At 50.6% G+C, this 15,111-nt stretch overlaps 1 protein-coding gene and 1 long non-coding RNA gene across 4 annotated transcripts in view; one reads left to right on the top strand and one right to left on the bottom strand.

Moving 5' to 3' along the window:
• LOC142830626 (uncharacterized) overlaps positions 1–5,803 on the top strand; it is a 33,687-nt gene extending 27,884 nt beyond the window's left edge. The window contains exons 1-3 of one of the 2 annotated variants that reach the window (XR_012906066.1): positions 2,723–2,851; positions 3,560–3,740; positions 5,014–5,803. This is a non-coding gene — a long non-coding RNA (uncharacterized LOC142830626). Of the gene's footprint in view, positions 1–2,722; positions 2,852–3,559; positions 3,741–5,013 lie in introns of those variants that run through there. The other variant, XR_012906067.1, reaches the window with a different exon arrangement.
• The window catches only part of PRRX1 (paired related homeobox 1), a 64,698-nt gene that overhangs the window by 44,037 nt on the left and 5,550 nt on the right, over positions 1–15,111 (bottom strand). The gene's annotated exons all lie outside the window — the stretch shown is intronic.

The raw sequence follows: 15,111 nt of genomic DNA, 5'->3' as shown, positions 1-15,111 counted from the left end.
AGGCAGCATGTGGCCAGCTCCCGGGTCTCTGCTCAAAGGGTCACGTGGGCCAGAGCAGCATGCGCTCCGCTCCCACCCCAGCCTGGCGCCCCCCCTAGCATGGCGCCCGACAACTGCCCCCTCCTGTCTCCCCTTCGCTACGCCTCTGCCGCGCTCCTCACTCCCCTGCCCGCGCCAGACACGGCAGGGAAAATTGTCCCCGCCGCGCTTCCATCCGAGGGAAACAGGAAATACCGGACATTTCACATGTCTGGTATTTTCTGTTTGTTTGTTTTTTTTTTTACCGGACAGGGGACGCGAATAACAGAAAGTCCCGGGCGAAAACGGGACACCCGGCAACCCTACATGTTCATTACCAGCCTCGCGGAGGGCTCAGGCCTGCAACTCTTACATTTGCGGGGAAGGGAGAGAGCTCAGATAAGCCACAGCGATCGATGGCCCATGCGAGCAGCCCCATGCACCTTCCCATCTCTCCAGCCCCCCGGCAGGCAAATGCAGTCGGTGGCCCGGTGCCCCAGAGAGGGGCCGTTTCATAGGAAGGAGGCGGAGATGCCATCAAACACCTAACATGACTGGTGAAAGCAGGAGAGCCGACAGGGTTTCTGGGTCCCTGCGCAATGGGGGGGGGGGGGGGACTCTGCGCTCTCAGAAGGGGGGGGACCTTGAGCAGAAGGGGTGGCCAGCCCCCAGCGCCCCCCAGATGGCCTAGTGCCCCTCCCTCCTCAGCCGGCCTTCAGAGCCGGCTGGGACTCCAGCTGCCGTCGGGGAGCTCCGGGCCCTTTCGAATCGCCAGGCCTCGGGGCAGTTTGCCTCTTTGCTCCCCCCTGGCGGCGGGCCTGGATCTACAATGACTTCTGGGCCCGGCTCGGGTCCCACTCAGAGCACAAAGCAGCTCTACAATCGAGGCCCAATACTCCAGCCGCTTCTCCGGGGCCAGTGTCATTGCCTTCTGCACAATCGTGCACAAGAAGCGGGGCGGCAGAATCAAAACTCTGAACACTCGGGTGAAATACGCAGCCTCCGCTCTTTTTGGCCAGCGTTTATGCACATTCGCCGCCCCATCGAAAGCAACCGGTGCGGGTAAAGCTTGTGCACGTTGGCTCTAAAATAAGATTTCCCCATAGAATGCAGTCAGTCCGTCAGTCTGTGACTAAATGGGACAAAACCACACAGCCTAGTCGGAGATGCCGGGTGCAGAAGACTCGTGCTCATTAAAGACCCTCTGTCATATCCCTTAGATGGAACATTTTGGTTTTAGAATTGATCTCAAAATCTAGAGGGTTAACAGAAATGTGTTCACTGCATTGTTCTCTAATAAAATTCAATTAAAAAAACTTTTTAAATTTAAAAAGTCGGAAACTTTGGGCCGAAATATGGAAAATACCGACCCAGCACAAAAGTGAAACTGGTTACGATGATCTGCTCGGCGCACAAGATACACAAGATGCAGACTCCTTGCTGAACGGCAGACAGCGAACACGCGACTTTATTCAGCTACTCCCTGACTCAATCTTGCCAGACTTCTGCATGCCTTTCCAGCCTCTCATTTGCCTGCAGTACCCCAAAAGTTCACCTCCCTTAAAAAATACTTGCTTACAAAATCAGACACACACGGAAAAACGTCACTGCACGCTATAACTGAAAAATCGCTCACTTTCCCCACTGGTCTCATAGAATAGAACAATAAATCAACTGGAATATATATATTGTACTTAGATTTCAGTGTATAGCACAGTATAAACAAGTCTTTGTATGAAATTTAATTTGTACTGACTTTGCGAGCGCTTTTTACGTGGCCTGTAAAAAACGAAATGAGTACCCTCTGAAAGATCCCTCGGGGAATGCATACCCCTGAATGAGAACCACTGAGCCCCATAATACCCAGGGGGAACAAACCACCCGGTAAGTAAAGAGGAAATACACTTTGTTTACCACTGTACTGCAAATCAGAAAGTGAAATTGATTATAAACAAAAAAGTCTAGTTTTACTCTCCAAAATAAGAGTGGTGTTCAAAAATAATGAGTCAAATACTAGAAAACCATTAATTTTTTTATTATAATACATTTTGGAGCCTTTTTTTTTTTGCCTTCTTGTATCTGAGGCTTTGTTGCACTTGCGTCGCTATTTCTAGCTTTACTCTACAAACATGAGGGCGGGAAAGTTGCTTTCAAAGAAAGGAAAGCTGGGAGTCACATTTACTCCAGGGGTTGGGGCTTTAAGACAAATACTAAATACCTTAAAACTCACAAGACTGGGACTGACACATGCAAAAAATGCACAAGCAACATAAAAGAGAAAAGCAAATCAGACGTCACCAGATTGGGTTCTGTTTTCAGTTTTAATGGTCTTGCCCTACAGTCTTTACCCACACGAGCAATTGTTACTCATGCAAGAAGTTCCCATTAAATCAACTGGAGTACTCGCCTGAACAACAGTTCCTCACGAGTAAAGTTTGTGGGATCTATGCCCTGTCGTTATTGTAACAGAGATAACGAATGTTTTACAAATAATTTTGGCCTAAGCCTAACAAAGTAAAAAGGGGGTTTTTCTCGTTAACTTCAAAAGGAGCAAGTTCGGACCCCGAATTTCTATTTTGACAGCATTCCTTTGGGGACGTCCACTTACATACAGGAGTTAAATGCATCAACCAATCTGCTTTGTTTACATGGTCTGTAACCTGATGATGAAAAACAGCCAACTATTTCTGCATGAGATCCCTTTGCCTGCTGATTACTCAGAGTAGGGGGGGGGAATACTGACAGCTGCTAGTTCTAATCAACGTGAAGTCCTTTTTCTCCGATTTTTCATCCACCCCGAGTCCATAAACTCCACATTGCTCGGGAAAGAACGGTGAGTTTTGAGACTGGACGATGCTCGCAGCGGGAACGTTAAAATAAACCTTTCCAAAGAAGGAGCTCGAATGGGGTTTCTGGAGGAATCTTTGCCCCTTCGCTTGCATCTGCCATCTGTGGGTCTCACTCAATCCATCAGGCCGGTTTTCGTCCGCACAGCTTTGGAGGGGTTGCACGTGTCACATGGGTGGTGGGCGAGAACATTTGCACAGAGCGTAATGTTCTGCCTCCTTTCCAAAGGGATGTAACAGTGTAGTCGATTAACCGATAAATCGATAAGCAAAAGCTTATGGGTTAATACAATAGACTACACACATTCATCCCTTCCGCCAACCCTGACAGTAAATTTTTTAGCAGGCTGACCAGCACCCTGGCTCAGTCCTGGCTTGCACCGGGTCTGGGACCTATTCCCGCTGCGGCTCTGCATTTAAAGTGTATTAGGAGCCAGGCAGGCAGGCAGCCTGTCTCAGTTCCACCTCGTGCTGGGTCCGGTGTGGGGAGCTGGTTTTTAAACTGGCTCCCCTCGCGAACCAGCTCCCACCTGGCACCCCACGCTGCTGCCTCTGATACACGCTCCCCCTAGAATGGGGCCAGAGCGTGCTGGATGCTGGCCCCAGCCTAGGGAGTATAGAATAGTCAATAAGAATTTGTGAGGTTACTCGACTATTCGATTAATCGACGTTTAACATCCCTGCTCCAAACACAGATCATTTGGAGGGTGCGTCTACGCAAATAAGAGCCCTGAGGGGTGTCTGGGGGAGTCAGGCGCCTGTCACTTGGGAATCCCACCCTCGCATTTCTAGCATGACGCCATTGAGCCGAGACTCTCAAACAATTTGACCACCACCCCTCCCTACGGAAGCATTAGCCTCATTTCCAGACGGCTGGTAAGTGATCAGAACAGGAGGGAAGGCTCTAGTTGAGCCAACAGAAGAGGAAGAGGAGATCTCTAGGACCCCACGAGCCCAGGAGCAAGATGGGGAGCAGGGAGCCATGTTCCTGCCTGCTCCCCGGAGGTTAGCCCTGGGGAGGGGCGGCCCATGCGTATAGTGCCCAAGGATGACGTCACGCCCTTGAGGGCTGTGCAGGCGGGGGCGCCGATCGCGCATTCCGCCTGGGGCGCCAGCTGCCGGCAACCCGCCTCGGGCCGCCCCTGGCCCTGGGTTCCACAGATGGGAGCAAAGATACAGAGAGGTTGTGAGACGGGCCGACCTCACATAGGAACCCGCAGGAAAAGCCAGGACTCCTAACTCCCAGCCCTGTGCTTTTACCACTAGCCTCTAGCCCGGGAGTGGGCAATAATTTTTTGCCAGGGGCGGGGCCTCAGATGGAAGGAGCGGAGCCAGGATGCTTCCGGGCTTCTCCACCCACAGACCAAGAGTGGTCTGGGGGCAGAGGAATGGCAGGGCCTCTGTGGGATGGATCAACCCGCTTGGCAGGCCGGATGCAGCCCGCGGAGGCCCTTTTGCCCACCCCTGCTGTAGCCACATCCCATCTAATCACTTCGCCTAGGGGAGGACGCCTTCATCCTTAGCCAGTGAAGGACTCTAGTAAATTAAGATGCATGGGGTTTGTACATAAATTGAGTAAAACTGGTGAGGAAAACTGGTGAGGAAATTATAATGCCCCACCCAAAAAAATGCAACAAACAGATATTTTCTCATGTCCTTTTTCTTCCAAATTGTATAGATGTCAGTAAGAAGGTGTTTTTTTTAAGTCTCAGCCAAAACACTGGGGCTCGGCTCTCTAGCTGAGATCCCAGCATTTGGGACCTCTACAGACCCCAGCCTGGAAGCCAGCCCACCTCCGTTAGGGTGGTCTCCTAAGGAAACATACTAGTGACATTCAAAGAGAACTGAGGCTGGCTTCTTGCACAAGATGACTTTCCCAATGAAGTACAGAGATGGGAGGGGTGGCTGGTTATCTGTCAGGGAAGGTTTGCCCTCTGGGAAATGAAGGTCAACACCCCGTTGTGAAAAACCGATATACGGGGCCACAGCAGCTTTAGCGGGAGACTAATGAAACAGCAGCATTGAACACGGAGCATTGGTTGTCTTTTGTCTTATGTTGTCAAAGGAAACTTGGCCCTTTAAATCCTTCCAGTCCATTTGCAGATGTGGATTAGTTGGCTATAAATTAAATCCGCTTTTATTCTTTTAGGGTCTGACTTTCAGAGTTGCTGAGTGTTCGCAACTCCATCGCAAGTCACTAAGAAGGACACGACCCTAAAATCAACCCTTTCCTACGCCAAGAACAGGATCCTGAGCCACACAAGGATTAGAGTCACTCTTCTGTCAGTTTCTATACACTGTTAGAATGGGTTAAAAACGGACTGAAACATTGACTCACTGGAAAATAGGCTTCGTTGCAATCAACATTTTCTGTAGGAAAAGATCAATTTCAGGAGAGTTCTCTCATGGGAAAATTTAAACAACGTTTTATTTCAGCTTGTCAACCCCAAATAAAACATTTTGATTTGGGGATGCTGAAATGTTTCATTTTGATCTAAGCAAAAATGCTTTGCCATTTCTGAATCAAAACCTTCTGTGATATTATACCAACCGTTTCAAATCTTTCCTTCACAATTTGGGACTAAAATAAGCATCAAAATATGGATGAAAAATCCATTTTGCGATCCTCTCTACCCACAACAAAAATAATCTGGATGATTTTTACATTTTTTACCCCTATTTAATTTATAATAGTAGGAGTAAAAAATGTAAGACATTTTTACATTACAAACACCGGAGTTACAAATTGACCAGTCAAACATACACCTCATTTGAAACCGGAAGTAGGCAATTAGGCATAAACAGAGACAAAAAAGAAGCAACAAATTCAGCACAGCGTCATGTTAAATGTGTCGAATAGTAATAGAGAGGTCGCCGTGTTAATCTGGTCTAGCTAAAACAAAAGGGAAAACTATGTAGCACTTTAAAGACTCACAAGATGGCCCACAAAAGCTCATCACCTTTTAAACCATCTTGTGAGTCTTTAAAGTGCTACGTAGTTTTTCCTTTCACTTTATGTTACATGTGAACGGCTATAAAATAAAAGGAATGTTTAAATCAAAAGATGTGACCGTAAAAAAAACTGTTTCTGTGCTTGTTTCTTTTAAGTGAGGAGGATTAAAAGCAGCATTTTGCTTCTTTGTAGTGAAGTTTCGAAGCTGTTAAGTCAATGTTCAGCTGTAAACTATTGGCAGAACAGCCATAGCATTTTGTTCAGTCATGAACATTTCAGCGATACACAAAACCCCCATTCCCAAGGTGTTCATAACTCTGAGACACCATTGTATAAAACAGTGCAGCCAAAATAAATTAGATTAGATTAATTAGATTTGCCCTCTAAAACAGATCTGACTTTTCAGAGCAGGGAGAAAAAATCATTCCATTATCTCCAGTATATTTTTCTTAACTTAAAATACTTTCACATGCTGTCTTATAGGAATGTCTGGAGCCCCAGGATTATTAAGAACTTTGAAAAAAAAATCCCCTAAGCAAGGAACCATATGATATTTTTGGTCCTTCCACCCCGCAGGAATCAAACCTTTGGGTCTGATGGATGTTCGTTTTCTTGCTATTACTGCAAGTTGATTTGCACATTAGTGCAGGCTAGTTATTCATTTCTACAGATAAGTGTACAATTAGGCAATAAAAATATTCCCTCGATTTTTTTATCAATGAAAAATGGCTTTTTTGATGGAAAAGGAATGGCTACACAAAATCTCCCATTTTCATCCAAATACTTCAGGTATTTATCATCAAATGGAAACGCAAACATTTTTGTTTCATACCTCCCCTCTCCTCCTTCCCCGTGCAAATCTGGTTTGAGTTTAGAAAATTGAAAAGTTCTTTTTTGGGGGGAGATTTGACAACCTCCCCTCCTGTGCCCACCAGACACACAAAAATCTTAAGAAAAACATATGCTTTTGCTGAAAGATTTCACAAGGGGAAAAAAAATCACCTCCACATTAGGCTAATTGAGAACCAGTAACTTCCATCCCCCCCAGGAAAGTTTTGCTTGCTACTTTCTTATCCATCTCCCTTAAAATAGTCTTATTCCTGAAGGAATGGGATAATTAAGGGGCACAGATAGTATTTCTCACCTTCCCCTCTGCATAGTTCATAGGAATAATTATTTGTGCCATTCGCCAGTGCTAATCGAAGCAACATAGATTCAATCCCAAATTCGTTTCCCTTGAGCGTGACAATATGCAGAGCTATATGCAGGCAGTACACAACGGAACAGCTGTTTAGTACTGTTCATCTGAAACACACTCCGACCAACAAAATAATGGTTCTAATTCAACGGTATGCTAAGGTCTTACTAGAAACATGTCGTAATAGTACCTTGGTAAGATACATCCTGTAGGGGCTTTGGGAGTGGGTAAGAATTAATTTATTATTCACTAACCATTATTCCTAATTGTGTTTGGCTTCACAATCTGCAAGAAGCACATCAAAAGGGACCACCTGATTTTCTGCGTAACACAAACCAGAGACCTGCAAACTTCTCAAACTTCGTTACCCCGCACCCCTCTTCTGGCATCAGATATTACTACCCAGCCCAGAAAGGAGGAACTGAAGCTTCAACAGCTGGAGTCCTGCTGTCCCGGGATTAGGGGGGCAAAGCCAAAAGTTGGGGGCTTTGTTTTCCAAGCAGGGGGCCGGGAATCCTAGTCCCACCACCCAGGGCTGAAGTCCGCTTGGAGACTTTGACTTCAGTACTGAGCCCCCGAAAGTCTAATGGCAGCCCTGGCGACCCCATTAAAACAGGGTCACGATCCCCTTTGGAGACCCATAGCTGGAGAACCGCTGTCCTAAAGCGAAACCTTTAGAAAAAACATTCAGCTCTCCATTAACTCCACTGTGTTCTTGTACATGGTGTTTTATATTATGATGCTTCCAGTCCTGCATCCTTTGCTCATGTGGTAAGAGTTGAAGGACTGGGCCTTTGATTATTACTGCATTATTATTTCAACAGCAATTCCACGTGGACGCTCTACTGAAACTGCTGTGCTTTTATACTGTCCGATTTCAAAGGCCGGGATTCTATTCCGGAAGCGAGCTAGAACGCAGGGAGAACTGTGCAGTTCACCAATGGGGTGGCTGAACTGAAAAAATTAAAATAAATTAACAAAATCATTTGGGGTTGAGCGGAACATTTTTATTTTTGTTTATTTATTTGGTGAAGCAAAAAACATCAGAAACATTTTACTTTGAGATGGCTAAAATATGTGATTTGACCGCTCAACAAAAACATTTGGGGTTTTTTTGTAAGCCTTCTTAAAAATATAATTAAAGTTAAATTTGAAGCACCAGGCTGATTTGAAACACAAAAGGCAAAGCATTTCAATTTAAAAAATTTAGAAACAAAACTTTTTGACTTGCTTAGAATGTATTGGTTTGGTTTTTTTGACTGGGGCAATTTTGCAATTCCAGCTCAGACTTTCGGTCCACCCAGATCTGCATTTTTCTGCTAAAAAGAGTTGCAGCAGAAAACAACATTGCAGGTCATATAACAATGTGTACGGCTTCAGGACGGTGCAAATAATTATGGAGATGCTGGTAGAAATGCTATTGTTAAGGCTAGATTTGTTTTTTCAGTTAAAGCGGAGTTTAAGTAAGTTTGTTAGGAATGTAAACAGAGGTTAATTGTAGGCGTAATTAATCCAAACTCTCCTAGGGATAATATTTCATTTTACAAGTAAATCTTTTTAATTGTTTTAAGTTGGAAGCAATCAAAAATAGGCTCTTTTGAAACATGGAGTTTAACTCTTTTGATCCTTCTAAATTAAGAAACAGCTTCAGTTTTAAACGTTAGACTGTAGACAGATTTCAAACTAAACCTACCTTTTTTTTTTAAAAGAAAAACATTCTTTGTATTATAGTAATAGAGATGTAGCCATGCATAGTCCTGTCTTTTGTTTCATTATTTGTATTATTCCTCTTAGCCATTTCTAGTTACACTACAAGCCGAGGCGGAATAAAAATGACGCAAGCCAACGGTAATATTTGCGATTTTCTGCATTAAATCACAGGCCTATTGGAATGATCATTGGAGAGGGGAATACAGATGACCCTCATCGACGCGAAACAGGGATGAGTGGTTTGGGCGGGATACGCATTTGCAGATGTTCTGTTTGTCCTCAGTGGGAGGGGAATGTTTCAAGGGGGAGATGTAAAGACCCAGCCAACCCATTACAACTTTTTCTCAAGTTGGGTCTCCCAGGAGAAGAGAAGCCCATTATTCACCCAGCCTACTACTGGCACAGATCTTTGGAGAACGTCTCCTGTGAAGGAGCTGCCCTTCCCACTGCCCCCTTCTCAGTAGGCCTGATCCAACTCTTTCCAGTAACTGAAACGGGAGCTGTGCTGGACCCCCAAAAGTTGTAAGGAGGGACTTGCCTACTCTCTAACGGTCTCTTCCCCAATATTCAGCTTCTAGGATGAATGTGGAAGCCAGAGTTGAGTAAATCCAGGTGCTCCAACCTCAGGGAGGCACACAAACCTGCCCCTGGGGCCATGGCGACACTGTAAACTTGGGTCAACCCAAGTTATGCCAACGTTGAGCGGCCGCAATTGACACATCACTTATGGGCACGCAGACTTGGCTCCTCATGTCGGCCCTGCTTGTACTCACCAGGAAGGCTTGTGTCCCTGCACAACGTGGTGCATCATGGGTAGGAATCCCCGTGTGCAACTCACCACTCGTCCGTGCACGGGCTTTTGGGAGGTTTCAGCCAGGCATGGTGGGGCAGAAAGAAGTCACGCAGGCGCGACTGGAAGCAAGGGGCCAGCCGCCCAGCATGCAGCTAGCGCCAGCCCATCACACCAGCGACAGCCCATCATTTTCACATCTGCTTGGCACGACTCAGGCCTGGTGCCTTCACAGCGCTGCACATTGCCAACACAGGAGGCACAATCCTCTGGCATTTGCAAGAGCCAAGTCTGCAGGGCACACGAGGATTTCCTGGAGGCCAGGTTGCTGTAGGACCTTCTGAGAACCCACTCCAGGTTGGTGGTGGTGTTCCCGGAGCAGCTGCAGATGGTAGAATGCCCCTTCTTGGGGGGGGGGAGGGGCGGGGAGAGGAAGGAGCCATTGTAATGCTGGTCGGAGGTGCCTAGTGGAGGCTGCAGGACTTGTGGATGCACCAGGCGACCTTCCTAGACATGTGTGCCAACTCAGCCCAGCCACGGAGGGCCAGCGTGGAGCGTGGATTGCTGCGCGGAGCGTGGAGAAGAGAGGGGTGATCACACTGTGGACACTTGCACGGCCAAATTGCTGTCGGCCGATGGCAAATCATGTTGAACCTGGAAAATCCACGGTGGGGGCAGTTATCACACACTCATATAGGACCAATAATCATCGATGCAGGACTGTGGCTCTCAGCAACAGGCAGGACATAGTGGGTGGATTAGCATCCAGGGGGTTCCCAAACGGTGGGGTAACCATAGATGGTATGTATATCCCCATTTTGGCACCAGTCTAGCTAGTTTTCTATGGCCACATAAGCATTGGTGCATCACAGAGGATGCTCCACCGACATAAGCATTGGCCGGACAGGGAAGGTGCATGGAGCACGCATCTCTAAGCGCACAGGACTGCCGAGAAAGCTAAAAGTAATTGGCTTCTTTTCCAACCGGAGGCTTTCCATGAGTGATGTAGAAATGCCAAAAGTGATCCTGCTCCTTTGCTCCCGACTCACGGATTCGTACACCAACAGCACCAAGGAATGATTCAACGGCTGGCTCAGCAGGGGCAGAAGGACAGTTCAATGCACTTTTGGTCAACTGAAGGCTTGCTGACGAGGTTTGCTCACCAGAACGGACCTCAGTGCAAAACCATATTGCCATCGTTACAGCTGTCTGCTGTGTGTCCTGCATAATATCTTCGAAGCCATGGGAGAGGAGGCAGTTGAGGGCCATGGTGAAATAATCTGTTGAGTTTGAACAGCTGGGCACAAGGACGATTTCAAAAGCTCCGCACAAAGCTATCTTCTCCGGGAAGTTTTGAAAAACCACTTTAACGTTTTATTCAGTAACAAAACCAGCACAAAGAAAAAAAAAAAAAGCTTTGCAACTGAAAAGCAAATACACGACAAACTTACTAAATTAATTCAATCGAACAGGAGGGGAAACGTATGTAGACGAAATGTATGTAAACATCTCACTGATCAGTGTACGGGAAGCCACGGGGGCCTTAACAGCCCCAGGGATACACTGGTAAAGGTGGGGAGGCGGTGGGGAGGAACGTGGAGAGGGGTGTCGGGAGGTGCTAAAACAGAATTCTTCTTGGATTACGAAGAGTGGCGAACTGGGGGTTGCTCCCGCGGTAGGTCCACCAGAGTCTGCAGCATCCGGGTTTGCTTGCAGAGAAGCCCCATTATGTCCTGGTGCATCTCCCACTCTTTTTCCTGTTGGGACTCCTGTGCTGTCCACGCTCTTTCCTTCTCCAGCCCATCTGCAATGCTCACCCTCCGGGACCTTCGCTCATGGCCTGATGCAGCACCGGTCTGCAGGACCTCTCTGAACACGCCATCCCGCAGCCTGGCCTGCAGGACCTCTCTGAACACGCCATCCCGCACCCTGGCCTGCAGGACCTCTCTGAACACGCCATCCCGCACCCTGGCCTGCAGGACCTCTCTGAACACGCCATCCCGCAGCCTGGCCTGCAGGGCCTCTCTGAACACGCCATCCCGCACCCTGGCCTGCAGGGCCTCTCTGAACACGCCATCCCGCACCCTGGCCTGCAGGACCTCTCTGAACACGCCATCCCGCACCCTGGCCTGCAGGACCTCTCTGAACACGCCATCCCGCACCCTGGCCTGCAGGACCTCTCTGAACACGCCATCCCGCACCCTGGCCTGAAGGACCTCTCTGAACACGCCATCCCGCACCCTGGCCTGCAGGACCTCTCTGAACACGCCATCCCGCACCCTGGCCTGCAGGACCTCTCTGAACACGCCATCCCGCACCCTGGTCTGCAGGACCTCTCTGAACACGCCATCCCGCACCCTGGCCTGCAGGACCTCTCTGAACACGCCATCCCGCACCCTGGTCTGCAGGACCTCTCTGAACACACCATCCCGCACCCTGGTCTGCAGGGCCTCTCTGAACACGCCATCCCGCACCCTGGCCTGCAGGACCTCTCTGAACACGCCATCCCGCACCCTGGCCTGCAGGACCTCTCTGAACACGCCATCCCGCACCCTGGCCTGCAGGACCTCTCTGAACACGCCATCCCGCACCCTGGCCTGCAGGACCTCTCTGAACACGCCATCCCGCACCCTGGCCTGCAGGGCCTCTCTGAACACGCCATCCCGCACCCTGGCCTGCAGGGCCTCTCTGAACACGCCATCCCGCACCCTGGCCTGCAGGACCTCTCTGAACACGCCATCCCACACCCTCTTCTTCCTCTGACTCAAGCAGAGGAGGAACCCCTCAAGGTCACAACGGCGGCAGCTGCAGATCAAACCAAGTAACGTTGTCAGTGGGGTCCGAATGGGAAGGGAAAGTTGAGAACCGGAACTCCCAAGTTCGGAACCAGATGGGTCCATTAATGGAAAGTCGATAACCGTGTCCTAAGTCAAGTCAGGGGTGGGCAAAAACTGGCCCACGGCTGGATCCGGTGCACCGTGGCGGGCCCCCACTGTTAGATTTACCTGCGACTCCACAGGTAATGGGCAATCACAGCTCTCATTGGCTGCGGATCGCCGTCCCCGGCCAATGGGAGTGGCGGGAGGGAGTGTCTTTTTATGGCTCACCCCTGTGTTTAGTTGCAGGCACCATTCATTGAGGTGGGAAAGAATTGCACTTTCCGGAGGTGCTTCCCCCTGGATCGGGCTCCCCCACGGCCGCATCTCAAAGGAGTCTGGGCTGCAGGAACAGCAGGAGCCCCCGGTCACATGCCCTCTGTGCTCCTCCACTTCCTCGTCCAGCTCCTCGTCTTTGCTTTTCAGGCCCGGGCCTGGGACACGGGCGCCTTGGAGATAGCCTGGGGAGGGGGGGTCTCCCCCAAGAACGACCGCAGCTCTTTCTAGCTCAACAGGAGAGCGACCGCCTGCCTGGGCCTCTGATCTGCCTGCCCCAAGGCCATGGCTTCTCTGCAGCCCTGCCGGAGCCCTTCTCCGGTCTCTGCTGCGCCATCTGCTCAGAGATGTCCAGGTCTCTCCGGCGGGTCTGTAGCCTCTTCTTCCCACACGCCCAGGAGAGCCAGTAACTCCTGCCTTCTACAGGCCAGAGCGCAGCTGGAGCATGCAGCCAACATGATCAGCTGGGCAGTGGCCCCCAGAGGGAGGGAAGAGGGAGAGGGGGCAACTGCCTGGCACTCCCAGCCTTTGCTGGTGCCGCGACTGCCCCCAGAGGCCTGGCGAGGCTGCCACACACGATACAGAGCGGGGAGCTGCTCCTCCAATGGGACAACCCGGAACAGGCTTTTCAAAGCTGGGTGGGGCTTTCCAAGGGAGGGCTCCTTCCGGTCCCTGCCACCCTGGGCAGTGGAGCTCCCAACTGTGGCCAGAGCGGTCCGGGTCAGGCACTGTGGGATAGCGGCTGGAGGACTGATTGGAGAGACAGAAGTAACACGGTGGTTACATTCCGGCTGCGCCCACTCCAGGGCATTAACCTGGCTCAGCGCGGTTCAGGGACACATGAATGCGACCCCAGAATGGGAGGCAGAATTCAATGTCGACGCAGGCACAACTCAATCAGCGCCCGGCAGCTCCTGTCGCTCTGACTGGCAGCCTACACCAGGCCTCGGTCAGATCTGAAAATCAGCCAGCCGCACCAGCTCAGAGACCCCCGACCAGGAGAAAAGGGCAGCCCGGAAGCTCAGGTCTCTAGAATCAACACGTCACCCTATCAGCTGTGTTAGTTTAACGGCGTTTCCTTTGGATTGAAGGGCAAGAAACCCCAAAGGCGGGGGTGGGAGGTTTCCCCAAGACCCCCTCCCCTCCTGTGTGGTTTGACTCAGCAAAACACTGGTTCAGGGATGGAGACACTGAGATAAGTATCCGCCACTTCCTGTGCTTTGAAATCTGCTGATGAGACGGGCCCAAGCAGAGGGTCCATCCAATTAATCCCAACCCAGCGTTGGTTGCTGGGCGGAAGGATCAGAGCGGCTGGGGGTGCCTGCTGGCTGACTTCTGGCTCTCAGCCGGGACTCGGCACCGCACGATTGCTGGTGGCAGTCGCAGCCCCTCTCCTCAGCGAAACCCAACAGAACACGCGCCGGCGACGCAATCCCTTGGGCTCTCGCGAGCGGACGAGCATCGGGCCCTCCGGGAAGCGCCGGCCCAGGACAACGAGGACCCTGCAAATTCCCCCCGATCCGCTGGGGTCTCACAGCTCATGTCTGCGGCCGGGGCTACGCGTTTTGCGTCTGGACCTCTGCAAATTTGCGGAGAGGCGCTTGGTAGCTGCAGCCCTGGCTGGGCATCTTCGGGGATCATTTTTGGCAGATGCCCATACCAAATTTGTGCCCGTGCTGGAGTCCAGCAGCTGCCTTCCCCCTCTCCAGGGAAAGAAAGACCCGGTTTGGCTTTGCCAGCAGGTTTCAGCCCAGCCTAGCCTAGAGACGCTCCAGGCTTGATCCAAAGGTTGGAGGAGCAACCAGTGACAGAGAAGCCCAATTTTTGGAGGGGGGGGAGGGCGAATATAGCCACACGGCGCAGCAAGGGCCTGGAAATGTCTTCAAGGCAGGCGCCTTCTCCTGCCAGTGAGTTGAATTTATCCGACGGGGACTTGGGCACAAACTTTTGATTTCTGGCATGGGGGGGAGGAGGCCACCATATTCAACCCCCCCCCCCCCAGTGGTTTTTTACAAGCTGGGGGGAAGGTTTCAGGAAAGCCGAAGGGATTCTGGAGCACTAGCCACGGGCTTGCGCCCCTAAACCCCTCAGAGCATGTGAAGAGCCGCAGTCTCCTTGGACACCCCAAACGGTCTTCAGGGCTCCCCAAAGCGCCTTACTCAGGGCTGCTCACAGTCCTCCCCACGGAGATTTTGGGGTGGGTACGGTCTGCGGGATCGGGCCCCCAGTGGGGAGTTGGTTTCTTTTGGAAGTGGCCCTGTTTCCCCCGAAATCCAGATCGACACACGCACAGCGACCCCTGGGGAGCGAACGAGCCAAGTGGAGCGGGGGCGGCTTTCCACACCGCCCGCCAGGCGTTTGCTGGAGACCTGTCTTCGAAACAGTCCCCCCCCCCCCCCGTGCCGCGTGGGATAAAACGCGCGCCCCAAATCCGTTTCAGCTGT

This window comes from Pelodiscus sinensis, chromosome 9 (assembly GCF_049634645.1).
Source record: "Pelodiscus sinensis isolate JC-2024 chromosome 9, ASM4963464v1, whole genome shotgun sequence".
Lineage (NCBI taxonomy): Eukaryota > Metazoa > Chordata > Testudines > Trionychidae > Pelodiscus > Pelodiscus sinensis.
This window is presented reverse-complemented; position numbering and strand designations above follow the sequence as displayed.